Source organism: Mirounga angustirostris, unplaced genomic scaffold (genome assembly GCF_029215605.1).
Source record: "Mirounga angustirostris isolate CCGP_5_RB_7025 unplaced genomic scaffold, mMirAng1.0.hap1 SCAF_2, whole genome shotgun sequence".
Lineage (NCBI taxonomy): Eukaryota > Metazoa > Chordata > Mammalia > Carnivora > Phocidae > Mirounga > Mirounga angustirostris.
Genome location: NW_026991710.1, coordinates 97,337,733 through 97,359,664, shown reverse-complemented (window position 1 = coordinate 97,359,664; position 21,932 = coordinate 97,337,733). Strand labels below are relative to the sequence as shown.

Sequence of the window (21,932 nt, the reverse complement as noted above, 5' to 3'; positions counted from 1 at the left end):
TTCTTTGGTATAAAAGTTTCTACTCTGTTCTCATTGATTCTACCTAATTAAAGTTATTTATCTGTATATTCTTTAAATATTCTCTACCTTTTTAATTGTTGGCAAAGAAAAACATGAAAACTTTCAGGGGTCATAATTTCTAGGGAAATTGAAATCTGTGTATATTTGTATACAAATTCCTCATCTATTTTTTAAAGATACTCAGCTAAAGTAATTTCTTCAAATGAAAGCTAAGTTGAACCAAACGCATTTTTGTATTGACCCAAAATGTTAGGAGATACTAAAAATAAATTTTTATATAGGAGAACAAGAATCATTTATCAAGTGTTCAGAAGGTGTGTGGCTACTTGTGGGTGCTCAGTGTATATTGCTGAAGGTTGCCCTTCAAAAATTATTTGAAACATTTATTTTTCAATCGTAGAACACTTGCCAAACCTGTGATGATGATATCTCCAAAGTATGCAAAAGGCACCAAATGGCAGAAGATCAGGATGCATAATTGTACTGAAGTACATGCATTCATTAAAAATAGGCAAACAATATATGCAAACACACTAATTTATTTTTTCAGAATTTGCAAATGATTTCATCTTTGATTCCAGTGTGACATTTAACAGATGTTTCCCCCTTAGGAAGATGAGCAGAAACATACACATGGACAGAGACCACAGCTAACCGGGCAATTTGATCATTCCCTTCTTCTGAGGTCTAATGGTTTCCCTAAGGACAATTTTCAGTGTTACCATCTTTTTGTTTTTTGGCTTTTTTGTTTCCTCACAGACAAATACCTTCTCCAGTGACTGTGCTTCTCTGAAAGCAAAAACGAATTTATAATCAAGAGAGTGCCAATAAATGGCAATAATAGATAAAATGTAACCTTAAATAAAGAGATGACCTTGATGATTTTGTTGTTGTTTACATAAAAAGAAGAGTAATTGACATTTCCCATTATTTTATCTCTTGCCTAATCTCAACCTCCCAATTTCATGCAATTTATTTCCATGTTTTCTAAAACAGATTGAGTTATTTATATGGTTTAGAAAGAAACACCCAACTGAATGCCTGGCCCATATTAAAAGCTCAGTAAGTGGTCATTCTATGCTTACTTTTCCCTTTTCTTTTACTCAACAGCAACTTTAGTGTGATTTCTTCTCTGTGGTTGCAATGGATTCAGAAATAGCTTTGCAGGAAATATATGAAGGGAAAAAATTCTTATAATGATTGGGCAGAATACTATAACAGATTTAAGCAGAGCCTGAGTTAACTATAAAGGAAGAAGACTAAAAAAACATTTTTTTAAAAGCACATTTTTATCATAAGAAATCAGAAGCCTTTCCTTGGCATTTTTTTCCTAAGACCATGGTTGAATTCTCCTTATCCATAGTTGAATTATGCTCAGCAGAGAATGTTGAACTGAATTGCCCAAAGTCAGTCTAGCTGATCTTAGTAGTAGAAATAGAATAAGTTCTGAAGCAATAAGATGATAATAGATTTTTACTCAGATTAGGGTAGAGTTTATTTTTAAAAAGGAAAATATAAGAAGATAGTACCATAAGTTTCTAAAATTATACTTAACTAATATTTTCTTGATGGAAGTTAGAGATTTTGCTGTCTGAAACATAAATCCCAAAATGGGAAGTAATTTTTATTATGGGTTTTTCATTCTATTTTTCAATTTAAATGGTGAATAAAAAATAAGTTAGTAGAAAGTCATCATGATGAGAAGTCAATAAAAAGTGATATTTGAGTTTACCTGGAAGCAAAGCAAGTAAGTTGACCTTGATACATGTCTGCCATCCTAAGATATTCATGAAAAATTTTACATCATTTAGATTTACTAACAGTCACTTAAATCACAAATTGTTACCAAAGACAAGTCAGTAGGTTAGTATATATCTTTTTGTTTTGATCTTTATTAACTGCTGTGAAAATCATATAAACATTCTTAAGGTTCATAATTTTAAAATGTTGATATTGTTAGTAATGATCAGCTTCTGCTGTGTCTCTGTGCACATTACGATATTTTGGCTAAAGGAGAATATTTCAAAACATGTAGATGAATTATTTGAAGTGTCCTATATCTTTCAAATTATTATTTTGGAATTTTCATAGACATGTCCCATGGTTCACCTTTTTTTTTTTTTTTTTTGAGGAAAAGAAAGAAAGAGTGATAACTGTATTTTCTATGTTCCTGAGAGTTGGAGACGTTTAATGGGTCCTTGTAATAATTTGGCTCCTGCAGCTTTTCTTGGCACTGAAGCCACACGTCAAGTGTGACTGTGCTACCACCGTGTCGGTCTGATGGTCGTGGTGAGCATGTGCTGCATGGATATGTGTGCAAAGCACAGAGGAGTCTCCCTTGGGAAGCACTCTCCTGCCCATCTGCTCTTCATGACAGACCCTCGGTCAGACTCCTGCCAGACACTGCCTTTCGGAGACATGCGATGGCTTAGCCCGTGGTTTTGCTGTCACTGAAGAAAAATCACTCTCCTGATGTCTGACCAGTCTGTGAGGATTTGGTTCTTGTGGATAGCTTGTTACCAAGTGTTGCTTTTACACCTCATACTGTGTTTAAATGTTGCAAAATTTTCTTAAAAACCTGAAAAAATGTGAAATGGGCTTCGATGATTGATACATAAGAGATACTATATAAGTGCTAGCTTTAAAGTGTTAGCTATTAGTAGATTCTTCCCCACATATAAAGAAAATTAAGGCTATAAAATGCCAAATGATAAGCTGAGGATCGAATGGGAAATTGCTTATAAGCGAAATAATTATGTTGAAATGGGCTAGAATTTTATGCCATATGCATTTCTCAATTCACTGTGACTAATTCATTTCTATTTGTTTCTTTACTGCTTCCTTTCAGTATCTTAACCTAAATATTTAATTTTTACCTAATTATTGATATCCCATTTTAGAGATGAGGAAATTGAGGCACAGAGAGATAAAATTACTTGCCCAGGGTCATACAGCTGGTAAATGGAAGAGCCAGGATTTTAATCCTAACTGCAGCTCCAGATACCACGTTGTTAACCACTGTGATACTTTGCTCTCCCTTGGCCTGATGTTTTATAGAACACTCTGTTTGAATTCATTTCTTCAATTGATTTATTCATTAGCCATTAGTAATTGTGCATTACTCTGTTAATAGTCTATAGTAAGTGGTAAAGGTAAGTTGCCAATAAAAAGAATCAGGTCCTTAAGTGACTGTTTCCACATATGACTGCATAGTAAATGTTATCTCTTGATGAATAGCTTCTCAATATTGTCTACAAGTCACACTCAAAAGAAAGAGATAATTGAGATGAGGGATCCAATCATAACTCATAAAGAGAAACCCTCCGCTAAGGCCTGTGAAGAGAGCTTCATACTTTTCCCCAGCCCAAACCCCTCAATAGTTGCATTTCCAACTTAACTTGCTCATGCTACATTTTACGCTCACTTCATTTAGTCTTGTCTTTAGGTAGAGATGGGTCTAGTTGTCAAGTATTCCTGTGTTTAGACATTTTGTATATTTGAAAATTATTAAATTATATATTCAAAATGTCTAATTTGCCAGTTGATTAAACTCAGTTCCTTTGCCATTTCCCATACATTTTATTTCCCAGTTCCTAAAATACATTTTAACAAAGGATTACTGGTTAATATTTATGTTGAAATATAATTTCAGCCTGCCGTAACATTTCTATTGTAAAACCAATTGCATATATTAGGAGGAATGCATAAAATACATTTATTATCTGTTTTAATGTTGGCTTCTTTCTATATTAAAAATGTTTAGTATCTAGAAGGAGAGAAATATTGAGATTATTTTGTAAACAGAAAAATGAATGACTAATTAGATAGCTATTAGACCGTAATTTTAAAGAAGCAGAACAATGCTACATGGTACATTGAAGCATCTGTTTTATTCTTGTTCAATGTTGGGGGAAAGTCACTGGCAGTTGTAACTGTCAAGGTCTCTGTTGTAGTTCTGATGTCTTGCCAAGATGTTTAAAAAGAAAATCATACTTACTTAAATGCCCAACCCAAAGGCCTAGTGTTACCTTATCTATTCAGATAAATAACAAATATCTCACAAAGAAAATTAATATTCTTTTATAAGTTTATCAGAATCATTTACTTTAGGAATAGGACACATTTTATTTTTTGGCATGAATATGCCCATTATAGTATATCCTGTATATTAATCAAATAGCCGATTTTAAAGTAGTGCAGAGCCAAGTTTACAAAAACCAAAGTTTTATCTTAAAATAAATACTATTGATTTTCTAAGAGCCCACTGGAAATGAAATCAAAAGAGATCCTTGGCTTCTAGCTTCCCAGCACCACTGCCCGTATAGTGTTTAAAGAGCTCTAAAAGAAAAGAAGTGATTAGAGATTTGATGGATGAGCCCCTCAATTTATTTCTTAAAAGAAAAAGTTCTCTATCTTACAGCTAATGCCACATGAATTGCTCAAAGTCAGATGACTAGATGAATTCTTTATTGAAATGACAATGAAAATAATTACATTGTTAGATTGTCAGCTTTTTAAAAAACTCTTTTGGCAATCCAGACACACTGACATTAGTAACAAAGACAGTGAACATTTTTTAAAACAATGTCCCTTAAAACTTTCCAAATGTGATATCATTGAATTGCCATTCTGGTGTGATTACTCAAAATAAAGAATGAATTTTTTGAGACATATCAGGCAGTGGAGAGAAAACAGACCTTTAGTACTTATAAATTTAAAGTAAGGGAAACATCTCAATTGTTTAGAGGGCTTTCCCCCTCAATTTCAATTGTCCTTATTTATTTGATAAAACGCATACTTAAATCTGGTTAGCTAATTTAATATGCATACACTAGGAAAGAATGAGGTTTATCATTATGACTCATCTGACATACATAGCAATAATGGAATTTTAATCAGAATATAAGTAAGATTTTGTGAAAATAATAATTAATACATGCTAAGAAAGATACCGAACAAAAGAAGAGTCATTTTATAAAATTTTCCCTCTTTTCATTCTTTTATTTCAAATATTAAAAAGGAAATGAAAAAATAGTATGAAATTACAAATTGTTCCTTTTATTTGAATACATCTAACAGTCTTTCATGTTTGATACACTTTTTTTTTTTTAAATGTAAGCTTATAGGATTTGTTAGCCACATAGTTTAAGAAAAACATTTTCTGATAAAGAAACTGAGGCAGAGGTACTCTTGTTTCATCCTTCTGGTAGAAATTCAGATTTCCCATTTGAAGTTATGCCCTTTGTTTCTACATCTTGATTTGGTACATAAACCTAATCCTTAAAATTTAATTCCTTATGACCAAATTCTGTGGACTCCATTTGTCCTGATAGATGATTTCTAAAGTTGGAACATAGATAATTTTAATTTACTTTAAATAGAAAAGTCTTATTTTCAGGGAAAAAACATAAAGGAAATGCTGCCTTTATGGAATGAAAGTGTAAACTAGTTAATCTCACATTGAAAACCTAAGTTTTACTGCAACTTTTAGTGTTTTTTTTATTATTGGTTAAATAGGGGAGCCTGGGTGGCTCAGTCAGTTGAGTGTCTACTCTTGCTTTCAGCACAGGTCATGATCTCATGGGTGGTAAGATTAAGCCCCAACTTGGCTCTGCACTCAGTGGGGATTCTGCTTGAAGATTCTCTCCCTGTGCCCCTCCCCACCTCTCAAATAAATAATTAAATCTTTAAAAAAAAGACCTTAAATATAAAATTTTCCTCTATATAATCCTCACATTAAAGATAAAAAACTGGGTGCAACACTTCTTTTATTTCATTTCTCCATGTTATAGAAAGTTAGGGGACTGACTTAGGTATCCTTTTCTTAATATCTATGTTGATAGTCATAGTTTTTATTCAAATTTTTTCTCCTTGATTAGTCAGAAGTTATTCTGTATTATAAATTTCAAAATCACTCTGCTTTCTTAAGACAGATTTTTTTGGGGGGGATTTAAAGTAAGTAGATATTTTGACTTAAGAGTATATACTTGGAAGATATGATATATGCTAATCTCTAAGTAAATGTTTCATAAAAGATAAATCAGTTATCACTTTTATCTTTTGTACTAAAAAATAAAATGCAGATAGAGAAAAAGACACAAGACAAATGTGTGGCTCAGTGAGATATTTTAAGGTGAACACCCTTGTAGCTACCACTCAAGTCAATAAATAGAACTCAGAGACCTCTCCGTGATGCCCATACCAGTTCTAATCCCCTCCCTCCTTCCAAAAGTGATCATTATCCCAGTTACCACTTCCTTGCACTCCTTTACAATGTTACATCCATGTGAGAATACTTAGCTAACATAATTTAGTAATTTTGCCATCTTTTAAGTCATCCATAGTCTGTTGAAGAATGTTGGGTATTTGACCTGTAGAGTATCTGATGATTTAGATTTTGGAGTTAGTATACCAGTGTCTGCATATGTCTTTTTTGTGATGTTATCAGCAGTTATCTTTAAGGCACAGGTCCATTAATTCATTGGAAGCTGCAAAATAAAGTCATATTCTCAGTCTATCACTTCTATTAATTTAATTTTTAATTAATTAATTTATTAATTTAGTACTTTTAGAGAGAGACACTGTTTGGTTACCCTTGGAATATTCAAATTGGAAAGCCATGATAAATGCTTGAGTTTATCCTTTTACTTGCATGACACTTGGTTCCCTATAATCCTTCAGCATTAACCAATTACTTAGTTTTTTCCAGTAGTTTAACAAAAGTTTATTTTTAATTCCCATAATGTCCATCACAGGACTGTGGGGCTCTCCAGAACAATTGCTCTCCAGGTAGGGGGCTCAGCATACCAAACTACTTTGAGTTTCTGGCCCCTTTTTCTGTGTGGGCTTCCAAGACCGAGGCAGGAGAAGCACTAGAGTCTTGCACCAACAAATAAAGGCTTCAGCCCAGAACCAATTGCTTTTTAAATATATTATGGATAAAGGTGCGCTATCATTGCCAATAAGTACCTCTTCAAATTGGCTCTTGAATCATTTGACATGACTGTAATAGTCTTTGAAGGCTTTCTTACTGTCTGATTTGGAGATATTTTACTCTGATCCTATTCATTTCCTGCTCTAGGCCTGGAATCAGCCATTTCTCCATGAAACCCCTATTTCGTTCAGTGCTAAATGGAAATTAAAGACTACAATCTGGGAATTAGGAATGCTCATTGTAACTGGATTGCCTTCCAAAGCTATGCAGTCAGCAAAACACAGTAGAAATGAATACCACAGTAGCATGAATTCATATATATATTTCTAATTCAAATGTAGTTCTACAGGATTTTTTTCAATTAACTCTTCTTTATTACATCTACATCTCCTTTCTTCCAAACAAAAAATACTCATTATCACAAGTGATGATATAGTTTGAATGATTCATAATTACTTATTTGCTTTATACAACATTAGATATCCAGTAATCTCTGAATAACAATATTAATGTTACCACCTCTAATATAATTAATGAGAATAAACATATGATTTTTCATAAAAACCCTCCTCATTTATTTCATGATTTTAAAAATCTGAATATATAGCTGGTCAAACAATACTCCCTTCACTTTAGAAAAATTATTTTAAAGATTTAATTATATATTTTTGGGGGGCAGGCAGAGGGAGAGGAAGAGAGAGAATCTCCAGCAGACTCCCCGCTGGGCAAAGAGCCCAACCCAGAGCTCGCTCTCACAGCCCTGAGATCATGACCAGAACAGAAATCAAGAGTCGAAAGCTTAACCGACTGAGCCACCCAGGCGCCCTCTCCCTCCATTTTCACCTTCAGTTTAGTCTTAACCAGATCTATAAATATCCATAGGCTTAATGCTGCCCACAATTCTTACGGTAATGTTATACAGTCATTTTAGTTGTCTGAAGTTCATTCTCTAGTAAATTCCTCAGGAAGGGCTTAGAGGAACAATATTTCCTGAGTTCTGACATGTGATAATAGTTTAGACTTTTATAGTTGAAATCAGTTTTGGTGGTTTTAAACCGTCATTTCTCCCCTTGCATATCTTAAATATGTTACTCTATTTCCTTTGGGGTTAAAATTCTCTTACTGTCAAAAAGACTGATGATGAGCTAATTTTTTCCCCTTATATTGACTTATAATTCAATCTCTTTCTGTGCCTAATGTCAAAAAGTTTGTTTTTTTTCTTTGAAGACAAGTATTTCTTGGCATTGTTTATTTTGAGACTATACTCTCATGTATGTGGTAATGTTTCAATATGTAATTTTAATGCTTCTTTATATAAGGAAGTTTTCCTGAATTGGAATTTTTAGTGTTTTTTCCCTCCTAACTCTTCCTCTATTCTTTGTGCTGCTATTAATGTTTGTTGAGCCTTCCTTCTTGAATTTTCTTTGCTTATCTCAATATTTGTCACTTTCTCTCCCTCCCTCTCGCTCTCTCTCTTAACCTCTTTCATTTACATCTGGATTTTTAACATTTTCACTTCTTTACCCTCTATGTCTCCTTAGGTGTAAGCTGTTGTGTTCATTTTTGTTTGTGTTTCTCTAATTCATTCTTTATTTTTGAAAAGATGGTTTCTTTTATTTTTATCTTTTTCTTGAGTGCTGTCAATATGCTTGAGTTTTTCTTTCATGTTATTTTTAATGTGTTTTTCATGTCTTAAATAATTTTTAATGTACTTTAGCTTATCTTGAACTAACATGTAACAGTTCATATATCCGTATAGGATATACTTTTTGCCATGCTTCCATTTAAAAACTTTGTATGGAATTTTACCTTTTTATTTCCTAATTTGATGTGAAATTATTTTTTTCTGAACTTTTAGTAGGAGGTTTGGAAGAGTTCCTAAACTTCTCTCAATTCCTTCTCTTACTTTAATCTGACGCCGAAACTATAGAAGCTTTTTTTCTAATATTTCCTGGTTTTGTCTCCCTCTTCACTTTTCTCTGAAAGTTTTCTTTCTTTCATCTCTATTGTAATTGTCTTGCTCAATTTTGATTTCACTCCAGGCAGTTTCTCCTTAGCTTAGGAGACCTAACTGGTCACTTTCAGATTTCCCAGGGGCCAAAGTGCTCTGGCCTTTTTAGATTATTTTTCCTGTGGACCCCTCAGCTCATCTCATATTGGTTTTGGCAAAAACACGATCAGTTTCAGCTACTGTTTTCACCTGGCACTACCATTGTCTAGGTGTGTTACATATTTTGAGGTTCTCCTTTTCTTACTTCTGTCAGACACTGTGTTGCTTTTCTCTGCTTCCTCATGCACGGAAGCTGATAAAATATGGGTCTTCTGGTCATTGGTGGTTGGTCCTCAACCAATTGTATTTTGAAGTTTATAGGGATACCTTGCCACCTTGCTTTGCTATAAATATTGCTTATGAGTTATGGATACACTCTTCAGCTGTTTTGTATGTCTTACTATCTAGTTGCTCCATGTTTATGAGAATAAAAAATTATATTACCATAGCCATCCTCTTATAATCTTCCTGTCCCCTCCCTTCCCCTGCCCTCTTTTTTTTTTTTTTTTTTTTGTCTTTTTCTTTTGACAACACAGCAGTGTTTAAGAGATTCTGCAACCAGACTACACGGGTTGAAATCCCAACTCTATCACTACAGTCACTATAGTGTTACCTTGGCACACTGTCTTCTGAACTCTAAAATTGTGATAATAACCAATGTATCTTAAAGGATTGTTATGGGGCTAAATGAGTTAATATTTTAAAGCATTTATAATTATGCCTGTACATGATAATTGCAATGTATGTGTTTATTAAGTAAATTTTAGCCTTAATATACAGTATAACAGTCATTTAAAAATTCAATTAGTGTATCATTCAAAACAGAAAAATACCATCACTGCCACTTCTTTATTATCTTATTAAAAACTATAATTCAAAAAACCCAAAATCTTGCCATTTGCAACGATGTGGATGGAACTAGAGGGTATTGTGCTAAGCGAAATAAGTCAATCAGAGAAAGACATGTATCATATGATCTCACTGATATGAGGAATTCTTAATCTCAGGAAACAAACAGGGTTGCTGGAGTGGTGGGGGGTGGGAGGGATGGGGTGGCTGGGTGATAGACATTGGGGAGGGTATGTGCTATGGTGAGGGCTGTGAATTGTGTAAGACTGTTGAATCACAGACCTACCTCTGAAACAAATAATACATTATATGTGAAAAAAAAAAGAAGATAGTAGGAAGGGAGAAATGAAGGGGGGAATACTGGAGGGGGAGACAAACCATGAGAGACTATGGACTCTGAGAAACAAACTGAGGGTTCTAGAGGGGAGGGGTGGGTTAGCCTGGTGATGGGTATTAAAGAGGGCATGTACTGAATGGAGCACTTGGTGTTATATGCAAACAATGAATCATGGAACACTACATCAAAAACTAAAACAAAAAAACAAACCCTCCCCAAAACTATAATTCATATCCTGATTCCCCATTTGTTAGCCTATTAAAGAATAGGATAGTTATTCTAGGATATGTTGGGAATGGTTCTTTGATACTGACCATTTATTGAGAAAATAATAATATTAATAACAAAAACAACAGCAATATCAGAGGCATTGCCACAATTAATATGATGATGATGATTATCCATTACCATTAATATGACAAGGATGATTATTAATGATTACGATAGTGTTCAAAGGTTAAATAATTATGAAGAACTAGGAACAAACATAAGGATTTTATAAAAGTTCATAGAAAACTATCAAAGTGACATTTGGAAAAGAAAATCTAAAATATTTTTAAAAAGAGAACTAGCTTTATAAGCATGTGCATTTAGAGGAAAGCAGGCAAGCCAGTTACTTTAATAAGAACCATAAATGCCTTGTTAGAGAAAAGCATGGTGAATCAATCAGAGTTAGTGTCCTGGCTAATATGTTGTCTTTTGATTGGTTTCTCCATTATTGGCCTATCAAGGTTAATTTTGTGTGTGTTTCAACTTACCACAGGTTATTGGTTTGTCTTCTCATCCACAGCAGAGTTCAAAATGAGCACAGCTTCCCCACAGAGCAAGTGCTATGAGCACTGTAGCAGATCATCTGCTTCAAGGTCTTCTTCCTACTACCAGGTGTGTTGCTCGACATGAGCCCAAGTGTGAACTATTTGCACTGAGAAAAAACAGCAGTGAAATTGAAAATATTAGCATGTGGTACGACTATAAGTCAATTCTCACTGTGGTTGCCTCTGGTTCTCTCCTGCATGATATGCTTTCTTCGAACTCAGAAGAAAGGGGTCATTTTCTTTTTCTCTCCTTTAAATCTCTCTTGCTCGTTGTATTTTCCAAATACTAAATTTATAATTATGGTCAAGATAAACCTGCTTAACTTATGTGGCTTAGAATTCTAGAACATGTCCCATGGCATGAATGTTTAAAGAATAATTTGCATAGGTGGTGAAAATTGGCAAGTGACTCCAATTCACAAAAATTTTAATTTAAAATATTTGTTTTGAATTTGCCATGAAGTTCTGAGGAATATGACACTCCAGCACCAGGCTATAGCTACAAATTCTAACTTTACATTTCACAATCACCGCTATCAATATATTATGTGATTGTGTGCTTTTGACAAGTAATGTTGATAAAATTGTGGCATGAGCCTTGTCAATGTGTGGCTTACACATTTGAGCAAATAATAAAAAACTGAATCAATTATTTGCCAAATTTCAAGGTGTTTTTGCCACATCAATATTTTGAAACATCCCTTATTTTTTAGATGTGTTGAACACTTTATATTTCAACACTTATGGTTAATTTTGGTTATATTTTGCATATGACTTAATTGAATAAAATGTAATGGCCTCATAGGCATTTCTTATTGTCACTGCAAAGCCAATCTAATTAAATTTTATGTCCCTCAATATTAGTGTTTGTGACCACTTCTCAGTTTCCGGTTAGAAAATTAAGTAAGGACATTTTGATACTAATATTGTGCCAAGTGATTTTTTTTGGACTGCTCTATTTCTTTCTTTTTTTTTAAAAGATTTTATTTATTTATTTGAGTGAGAGAGAATGAGAGAGAGCATGAGAGGGGGGAGGGTCAGAGGGAGAAGTAGACTCCCCGCTGAGCAGGGAGCCTGATGCGGGACTCGATCCCGGGACTCCAGGATCATGACCTGAGCCGAAGGCAGTTGCTTAACCAACTGAGCCACCCAGGTGCCCTGCTCTATTTCTAAAAATATAGCATACATGTTATTTTTCTTGTTAAAAATGTCCATTATTTGAATTAAAAAGAACCTTTGCATTTCCCATTGAGCACCAGAAAGTGAATACTTTTATTGTCTTCAACTGAAGGTAATTATTAAATTGTGTTCCTAGCCTTTTCTTCTTATAATGAATTATCAAAAGGCTGAATGTCATATCACTTTTAAAACATGCTTTAGCAAGAAATATATAATATGACAGAAAATTATTTGCTTAGAGAATACCTATGTATCTTGATATACTCTCATATACAATATACATATTCACACACAGTTTAAAGGAAAAATAATTATATACTTATAGAAAGTTATAATTTATATAATCAAATAATAAAAGTAAATTTAAGCTATTAGATATGCAATTAAATTTCTTTTGTGTGGCAAAATAACTTTAGGAATATTTTGGTATAAAGCTAAGGTATGATTTATAGGGAGTTGGTAGATAGGGAGTTGATTCAACATAATTTATTAGAGAGTTTTGAAATGGTGAGCCAACAGCTCCATACTACATCTAGGCAAAATTTTAATGAAGGTAAAAATTTTTATAGTTTTCCTATATTAACATCCACTTACTACTGTCCCTACCCCTCTTGGTACATGTTTTAAAAGTTATTATTTTCCTTTGCTAATTTCTTTTTTCTGGGCAATTGACCCAGAAATTAGGAACAGGCTTGATGCAATGAACAGAAGGTTGGAAAAAGCAGAGGAATGAATTAGTGACTAGAAGACAAAATAATGGAAAATAATGAAGCTGAACAAAAGAGAGAAAGAATTATGCAACCCGAGAATAGACTTAGGGAACACAGTGACTCCATCAAACATAATAACATTCACATTATAGGAATTCCAGAAAAAGAAGAGAGAGAAAAGGGGGCAGAAAATTTATTTAAAAAAATAATATCTGAAAACTACCCTAATCTGGGGAAGGAAACAGACATCCAAATCCAGGAGCACAGAGAACTCTCATCAAAATCAACAAAAGCAAGCCAACACCAAGACATATTGTAATTACACTTTCAAAATATTGTGATAAAGAAAAAACCTTGAACGAAGGAATAAAAAAGAAGTCATTAACTTACAAGGGAAAATCCAGAAGGCTAGCTGGAGAGTTCTCAACAAAAACTTGGCAAGCCAGAACAGAGTGGCATGATATATTCAAAGTGCTGAATGGGAAAAATCTGCAGCCAAGAATATTCTGTCCAGCAAGGTTGGACAGAAGGAGAGAGAGTTTCCCAGACAAACAAAAACTAAAGGAGTTCATGACCACTAACACAGCCCTACAAGAAATATTGAAAGGTACTCTTTCAGTGTTAAGGAGAGACCAAAAGTGACAATCGAAGTATCAGAGAAGCTCACCAGAAATGACAAAAGAAGTAATAAAATGACAATAATTACATATCTATCAATAATTACTTTGTAAATAGATTAAACACTCCATTCAAATGACATAGGGTGTCAGAATGGACAAAAAAATGAGACCCATCTATATGCTGCCTACCAGAGACTCATTTTAGACCTAAATATACCTGCAGATTGAAAGCAAGTGGGTGGAGAAACATTTATCACACAAATGGCTGTCAAAAAGAAAGAGTAATAATGTGTATATTGGACAACCTAGATTTTTTTGTTCTTGTATTATTTTTATTCTGCTTTGGAATTAGGGTAGTAATGGTCTCATTGAATGATTTTGAATGTGTTCCCTCTATTTCATTATTTGTAAGATTTTGATAAAGCTTGTCATTAATTATATATTTTTTAAAGTTTGGTAGAATTCACCAATGAAATCATGTGGTCTTGGGCTTTTCTGTGCTGGGAGACTTGATTCCTAATTCAACTATTCATTCTTATTATTGGTTTAAGAAGATTTACTACTTCTTGGATTCAAGATTCATGATTCAATCTTGGTAACTTATGCATCTTTAGAAATTGTCTGTTTTTGTTTTTGTTTTTTTCTAAGCAATCCGACTGTTAGTATATAATTATAGTAATCACAGTTATCACACTATGTATTTCTGTGGTTATCTGTTGTATTGTTTTCTCTTCCATTTCCCATTTTGGTTTTTAAGACTTCTCTCTTCTTTTCTTAATTAATGTAGTTAAATTATTGCCAATTTTGTTTTATTTGTTTGGAAAAACTGATCATTACTTTCTTTTTTTTTAAAGATTTTATTTATTTATTCATGAGAGACAGAGAGAGAGAGAGAGAGAGAGGCAGAGGGAGAAGCAGGCTTCCTGCAGAGCAGGGAGCCTGATGTGGGACTCGATCCCAGGACCCTGGGATCATGACCTGAGCCGAAGGCAGACGCTTAACCATCTGAGCCACCCAGGCGCCCAAAACTGATCATTACTTTCAATGTTATGTTATTGCTTATTCTGGTCTCTATTTTATTTATTTCTGATTTTTCTTTGTCATATTCTTCCTCTGCTGAATTTCAGCTAAGCTTCTTCTTTTTCTGATTCCTTGTAGTGTAACATTAAATTGTTTATTTGAACTTTTTTCCTTAATACAAGCATTTATACCATAAATTTCACTCTGAAGTCTGCTTTTGCTCTATCCCATAGGTTTTGGAATATTGTATTTTCTTTTTCTTTTGTCTTGAGACATATTTTGATTTGCCATTTGATTTCTTATTTGGCCCATTGCTTGGGCAGTAGTGTGTTGTTTAATATTTACATGTTAAATGTAAATATTTACATTATAGATTTTCCAGCTTTGTTTTATTACTGATCTTTAGTTTTGTACCATTGTAGTTGAAAAATATACATGTTTATCATTTCTGGTGCTCTTCATTCCTATGTGTAGATCCAGATTTTCATCTGGTATCATTTACCTTCTGCTCAAGGAACTTCCTTTAGTATTTCTTGTATTTTAGTTCTAATAGGGATAAAATCTGTAAATTTTTTTTATTTGAAAAATTCTTTCTTTTTTCTTCATTACTGAAAGATATTTCACCAGGTAAAAGTTCTAGGTTGACAGGTCTTTTCCTTTCATTGATTTAAAGATGTCTCTCCATTGTCTTCAGGCTGGCATTGTTTCTGACAATAAGGCTGTTGTATTTGTCTTTGTTCTTTTACACTTAATGTGTACATTTTTATTTGTCTTTAGTAATCTGATTATAATGTGCATAAGCATTTTTGTTGTTATTCTGATTGGTGTTTGTTGAACTTATTAGATCTGTGGGTTTATGTTTTTCATCAAATTTGAAAAATTTTCAGCTATGAAGTCTTAAAATATTTTTGTCCTTCCCACTCCTCTCTTCTGAGATTCTGGTAAAATTAGTCCAGTAGTTACTAGATCAGTAGTTATTTTCCAAATGCTCTGTTCATTAAAAAATATATATATTTGTTTTTATTTCAGTACTTCAGTTTGGATATTTCTGATTATTATATCTTCAATTCCAATATATTTTCTTCTGCACTGTTTAATCTGCTGCTGTGATTGCCCAACAGAAGAACCAGGTGGCACCTGGAGATCTTGGAGGATAGGAGGTTTATTTAACACCAGCGGGATCAGAGGAGAGTGGTCTCCAAAGGCCTGAGCCCTGAGCACAAACAAAGGGCGCAATTTATACACTTCTACTTCCACATACTTGGAACTTTTGGTGCGTGTGGGAAGTGGGGCAGGGAGAAGAACCTGGAAGAGTCCTGGGGCGAGGATTGGGACTCTCTGGCTGGCTTGGTCAGCCATCTTAGGACACAGATTTTCCTTGTCATTCTCCCCCTTTGATGCCCCTTTAAATACCTAGTTTAGAGGGCATCATCTTCCTCTTCTAAGGGGCAATAGTGAGTAAGGAGTAACTGGAGTCTGATTTTAGCAATTTGAGTAGTAATAAACCTAGTAAGGGCATTAAGAATACAAGGACCAAATACCACTGTGAGGAGAAGCAATAGGAGGGGGCTGATGAGGGAGGTGAACCAAGGGAACCATTGTGAGAGGGTATCCCACCAAGTTGTCTACTGGAGTGTTTCCCACCGGCGATGTACTCATTCCTGTAATTGGGTCAGAGTTTCTTGGACCACCCCCGACTCATTAGCATAGAAACAACATTCCTCCTGTAGGAAGAGGCAGAGCCCCCCTTGTGCGGCCATGAGAAAGTCGAGGCTGTGCCTGTTTTGGAGGACCACTGAGGCCACTGAATTGAGTTGGCTCTGTAGGGCCAGGGCCAACTGAGTGAAGGTGGAAAAATCCACCGTGAGTTGTTGAGTTAACCCCTGGTACTGAACCTGAAACATCCGGACACCAGTGGCACTGAGGGCAACACCTGATGTAGCCAGCAGGATTACGATAAGAGGGATGGCCACAGGGGAGCACTGAGGGCAGCTAGGAGGTCTCCATATGAGTGGGGCATCACTCCCGGGGAGGACTGAAAGATTGGGTAAGAGACTGACAAGCATGCATGATTGATCGCACGGGGTAATGCAGATGTATACACCTTGATCACAAGCCAGAAAAGTGTTGTTAGGTGCACAGACCCAACTGTAGCCTGTGATGGGAGAGGAAGAGTTTCCATACAGCAGTACCAGAGCCAGAAAGGGATAATCTGAGGCCCCGGTGCCGAGGTGGGAGGTGACCCGGTAGATTGGCTGAGGATGACACCTAGGTATTGGATGGGACCCGGTTTCATACAGATCCAGTGGTCAGATGCTAGGGGTGGATTTGAGTGGTTAAGCACTTGGTGGGAGGCGTTACTCATACCTAACAGTTGTGCTATAGATGCTTGCAGCATGTGGATGGGAGACCCAGGGATGCGCCAGGGCGAGTTATTTTTTGTCTGACTCTGGGGGTTGACTGTAAGGCTTGGAGTGAACATGGATTTAATCATAAATTTGGCCATGGGGTCGGTCCCCATAGGGTGATATTGGCCCAACAGGAGAATGATTCCTGTAGCCCATGATGTGGCATTGGGTTCTAAGACTGAGAGGGTGATCAGTATACAGTGATTGTTAGGGCAAGAAGATGGGGATCCAGATGTCACTGTGCTATTTGAGGCACCACCTGGTGGACCATCGTTTCATTCCCAGCCAAGTTGCCACCCATGACTCACATCCCCAGGCTTGTGAGCAGAACTGAGGGCAGAAGTTTGGCTATTGAGGTATAGGGCCTCCATAGATGTAGGTATCTACCAGCCAGTAACCAGAGTGAGGGCCATGGTAGGAACACCGTCTATGAGGTTCCCAGGAGGTATCAAGAAGCTGACATCTATCAAAATGGAGGTTAACCTTTGGTGTGTGGCCATCCCAGGTGGAAGAAGTCAGTGGGGGCGCTGGTGTGGGATTGAGGGGGATAAGCTGGAAAGTCCATTTGCCAGTAATGGTGATATGAGAGTTTGCTCCCCTTGCCGGGCTGGACAAGCTAGAGGCAGTGAGGAGGAATAGCACACCAGGCAGCAGAAGACCGGGACTGACTGGGGCCAGGAAAACCATGGTGAAATGTGCTCAGGAGTAGACAGCAGAGGGCCAATAAAAGTGGGATCTATGACCTTAGGTAGAGGGATGCATCGTGGCTAACCCGTCAGCAGATGAAACCCGTGGAAAAGTAAGTGCAGTAACACACCCTAGGGACACCCAATAAGCAATGACAATAGTAAATCTCTGGGGGAAAGTCCAGTCAGGAGGGGCAACAGTATAGAGTCTGACTCCCAAGATGAGGGTAATCACGCTGATGACAGCCAGGGACCATGGTGAGCAGGTGTCCATCAGTAGGTGGGGTCTCATCGAAGGTGAAGCCAAAGTGGGTTTGTGAAGTCGGCTGGACTCTCCACTGGCACGGCTCCTTGTCCAAATGATAAGCTTTCTTCACTCTGTAGTGGTGGACCCATGGGGTGACACCTGAGACCTTGAGGGCAGCAGGGGTGGTTAGAACAACAGTGTGCAGCCCTGTCCACTGCGGTTTGAGGGGGTCTTTCTTTCAATTTTTGACCCAAACTGAGTCCCCTGTCTGGAAGGAGTATACCTGAGACCCTAAGGAGATTGGGGCCCTCTCAATGGTGTACTTTTATAATTTATTTAGGGTGGCCCCCAGGGCCTGAAGCTGCTCCTTTATCCCTTTATCTCCAACCTGATGCAAGTCTCCCGGAAGGCTTCCCAAACACAGGGGAGGCCATCCATGTATTAATTTGAATGGGGAGAAACCTGATGTCCTGGGCATGCAGGGAGCATGAGGAGAGCTAGGGGTAGCAGATCCGGCCATGGGAGATTAGTCTCCTGACAAAACTTTGCTAAGGTTCCCTTGAGGGTGTGATTCATTCACTCTACTTTCCCTGAACTTTGGGGCCAGTAAGCAGTGTGGAGTCTCCAGGTGATGTTGAGAGATTTGGTCAAGACCTGTACAATGTCTGCCACAAATGCGGGTCCATTATCACTATGGATTGTTAGTGGCAGGCTGAATTGGGGCACGATGTCCCGAAAGAGGACTTTAGCTCCTTCCTGGCTTTGCTCCTTCCTGGTCAGGAAGGCTTCGACCCACCCAAAGTATGTGCATACTATTACTAGGAGATATCTGAACCCCCTGCTCAGCTGCACATCTGTGAAGTCCACCTCTAGATCTTTGAAGGGGTTTGCTCTAATCCTCTGGACACCTGGCGGGGACCATGGTGCAGACCGAGCATTATTTTTAGCACATGTTACACATCGTTCACTTGTTGCTCGGCATAGTGTTGGCAGCTGACTGATGTAGTAGTGCTTCTTGAGAAGGGCCTCTAATGCAGTTTTTCCCAGATGAGTGAGTTGGTGGTATTCCTTGCCTAGATGCCCTCCAGTTGGTGTTGGAACAAAGATGTGCCTGTCTGGTATCATCCACCATCCCTTTTGAGTCAGGGTGGCTCCCTCAGCCATGGCCCATTCCTTTTCCTTTTTAGTGTAACTGGGTGAAGGGACTTCTTCCGGGGGTGTTAGTGCCATGGTGAGGAAAGAGGCTCTGTCCATGTCCTCACTGGCTGTGGTCTTGGCTGCCTCATCTGCCAAACGATTTCCCTGCGCTATGGGGTCATCTCCTTTCTGTTGTCCCTTACAGTGCAGGATTGCTACTTCCTTTGGAAGCCAGATGGCTTTGAGGAGTCTCAGTATCTCCTTGTTCTTGATAGCTTTTCCTGGTGCAGTTAGGAGGCCCCTTTCCTTGTAGATGCCTCCATGTATATGTACAGTAGCAAAAGTGTACCGAGAGTCAGTATAGATGTTGACTTAGCCGTAGCGGTCTCAGCGTTGTGACTTATGATTGGAAACCATTCCGATGCCGCCACCATAGACTGTATGCTATTCACCATGGAATCACTAGATGGGCCCACTCAGACTCCGTAGGCTTCTGGGGACCTTAAGGGTGCCCACCCGTGGAGTCACAGAATCAGTCCACTTGAGCAAGCCAGGTCGGATTGCACATTCACTCACACATTCACACTCCAGACATTATTACATTCCCTCCCTGGCAATCCCTACCTGTGAGACCTCTAAGAGGTCTCTGGGAGGTGATCAGGCTCCCCTTTTACCCCGACAGGTGGGCCTGTCTGGGTCCTGGGGCCCCAGGCCTTACCGGAATCTGATGTCAGGACCAAGTCCTCACCTGCCAAGTCTCCTCGAGTCTGGCAGGAACAGCGGAGCGGGGCTGGCCCGAGGTGACAGGGGTGAGAGACTGCCTAAAATTAGGCAGGGCGCGCCTCCTCCATTACGATCCCTTGTTCCATCACCGTCCCGCTGTTTCCTCAAACCAGTGGCAACAATGGGCCCACACGGTTGGGTTTCCTGGTCAGGGCACCAAATGTTATGGAACCTGGACTGGATCGCGCGACAGAAGAACCAAATGGCACTCAGAGATCTTGGAGGCTAGGAGGTTTATTTAACGCCGGCAGGCTCAGAGGAGAGTGGTCTCCAAAGGTCTGAGTCCAGAGCACAAAGGGGGCAATTTATACACTTCTACTACCACATACTTGGAACTTTTGGTATGTGCGTGAAGCGGGGCAGGGAGAAGAACCCGGATTGGTGTGTGCGGGAAGCAGAGCAGAGAGAAGAACCTGGAAGATCCCTGGGGCAAGGACTGGGACTCTCTTGCTGGCTGTCAGCCATCTTAGGGCACAGATTTTCCTTATCACTGCTAATCCCATCTCATTTGTTACATTTTATTTCTATCTCTAGACATACTATTTTTTATTGCCTCATCATTTATTGCCTCATCATAATCATGTTTTCCCTACTTTTTGTTTGTTTGTTTGTTGTTTGTTTTATTTTTTTCTATTTTTTATTATTTTGTTATGTTAATCACCATACACTATCTCATTAGTTTTTGATGTAGTGTTCCATGATTCATTGTTTGCGTATAACATCCAGTGCTCCATGCAGAACGTGCCCTCCTCCTACCCCCCTCCCCACTAGAACCCTCGGTTTGTTTTTCAGAGTCCATAGTCTCTCATGGTTCGTCTCCCCTTCCAATTTCCCCCCTTCATTCTTCCCCTCCTGCTATCTTCTTCTTCTTTTTTTTTTTTTAACATATAATGTATTATTTGTTTCAGAGGTACAGGTCTGTGATTCAACAGTCTTACACAATTCATAGCGCTTCCCTACTTTCTTAAGCATAAGGAGAGTACTTACATTAGATGTTTAACATCCTTATCTTCAAACTTAATTATCTATGTGTTTCTGGTTTTGTTTCTATTGATTGGTTTTTTTCTCTGATTATAGATCTTTTTTTTTTTTTTGCATGCCTAGTAATTTATTATTGAGGGACATTGTGAAACATTATGTTATTACTTGCTGGATTTTGTTGGTATTGGTAGAAGAATATATAAACACACACATGAAATATATATATTTAGAAATATAGATTTCTAAATATTTACATTCTAAATATATATACTTATATATATTTATATATATTTACATTCTAAGTATTCCATTCTATTTTAAATATTTAGAAATAATGTTTATAAATATGAAAAAGTCCAGAATTAGATTAGACCCATACTACATATATGGTCATTGATTTATAACAAAGACAATAAGACTGTTCAATGAGAACAATAGTCTTTGACAAATAATGCTAGAAATAATGAAAATCAATCTTACTTCACATTACCATATGATAATTAACTTCAAATGGATCATATGTTTAAATGTAAAAGGTAAAACTACAAAACTTGTAGAAAAAAACACGAGAGAATACCTGTGTGACCTTGGGATAGGCAAAGATTTCTTAGCTAGAATACAAAACACAATCCATAAAAGAAAAAATAATAATAAACTGTATTTTATCCAAATTAAAACAATTTTTCTTTGAAAGATATCATTAAAAAAATAAAAAGGCAAGCCACAGACTGAAGAAAGATGTTCACAACACTTATATTAAAGAACTTTTTCCCACAATATATGAAGAATGTTTACAACTCAGTAGTAAGAAAATAATAAACCCAATTAAAGATGAGCAAAGGATTTGAGAAGACACTTCAAGAAGATTTATGAATGGCCAATGTGCTCAAATCATTAATCATCATGGAAATTCAAAATAAACCACAATTAGATACATACCCATTAGATGGTGAAAATTAAAGAGATTGATAATGCCTAGAGATGATAAGGATGTAGAAACCCGAAACTTTCATATATTATTGGTTAGGTTATACATGGTACAACTATTTTGAAAAACATTTTGGCAGTTTCTAGTGAAATTAAACATTTACCTAGCATATAACTATCCATTCTACTCCAAAGCATTTATCCACAAAGAAAAAAAAAATATAGGTC

The 21,932-nt window shown here is 36.8% G+C and overlaps 1 long non-coding RNA gene across 3 annotated transcripts in view; it reads left to right on the top strand.

Annotated features, from left to right (window-relative positions):
• Positions 1 to 21,932, top strand: part of LOC123848297 (uncharacterized) — an 844,895-nt gene that overhangs the window by 461,904 nt on the left and 361,059 nt on the right. Inside the window, exon 6 of one of the 3 annotated variants that reach the window (XR_010409501.1) lies at positions 10,955 to 12,014. The exons of the other annotated variants lie outside the window; for them this stretch is intronic. This is a non-coding gene — a long non-coding RNA (uncharacterized LOC123848297). Of the gene's footprint in view, positions 1 to 10,954; positions 12,015 to 21,932 lie in introns of those variants that run through there. 3 annotated transcript variants of the gene reach the window in all.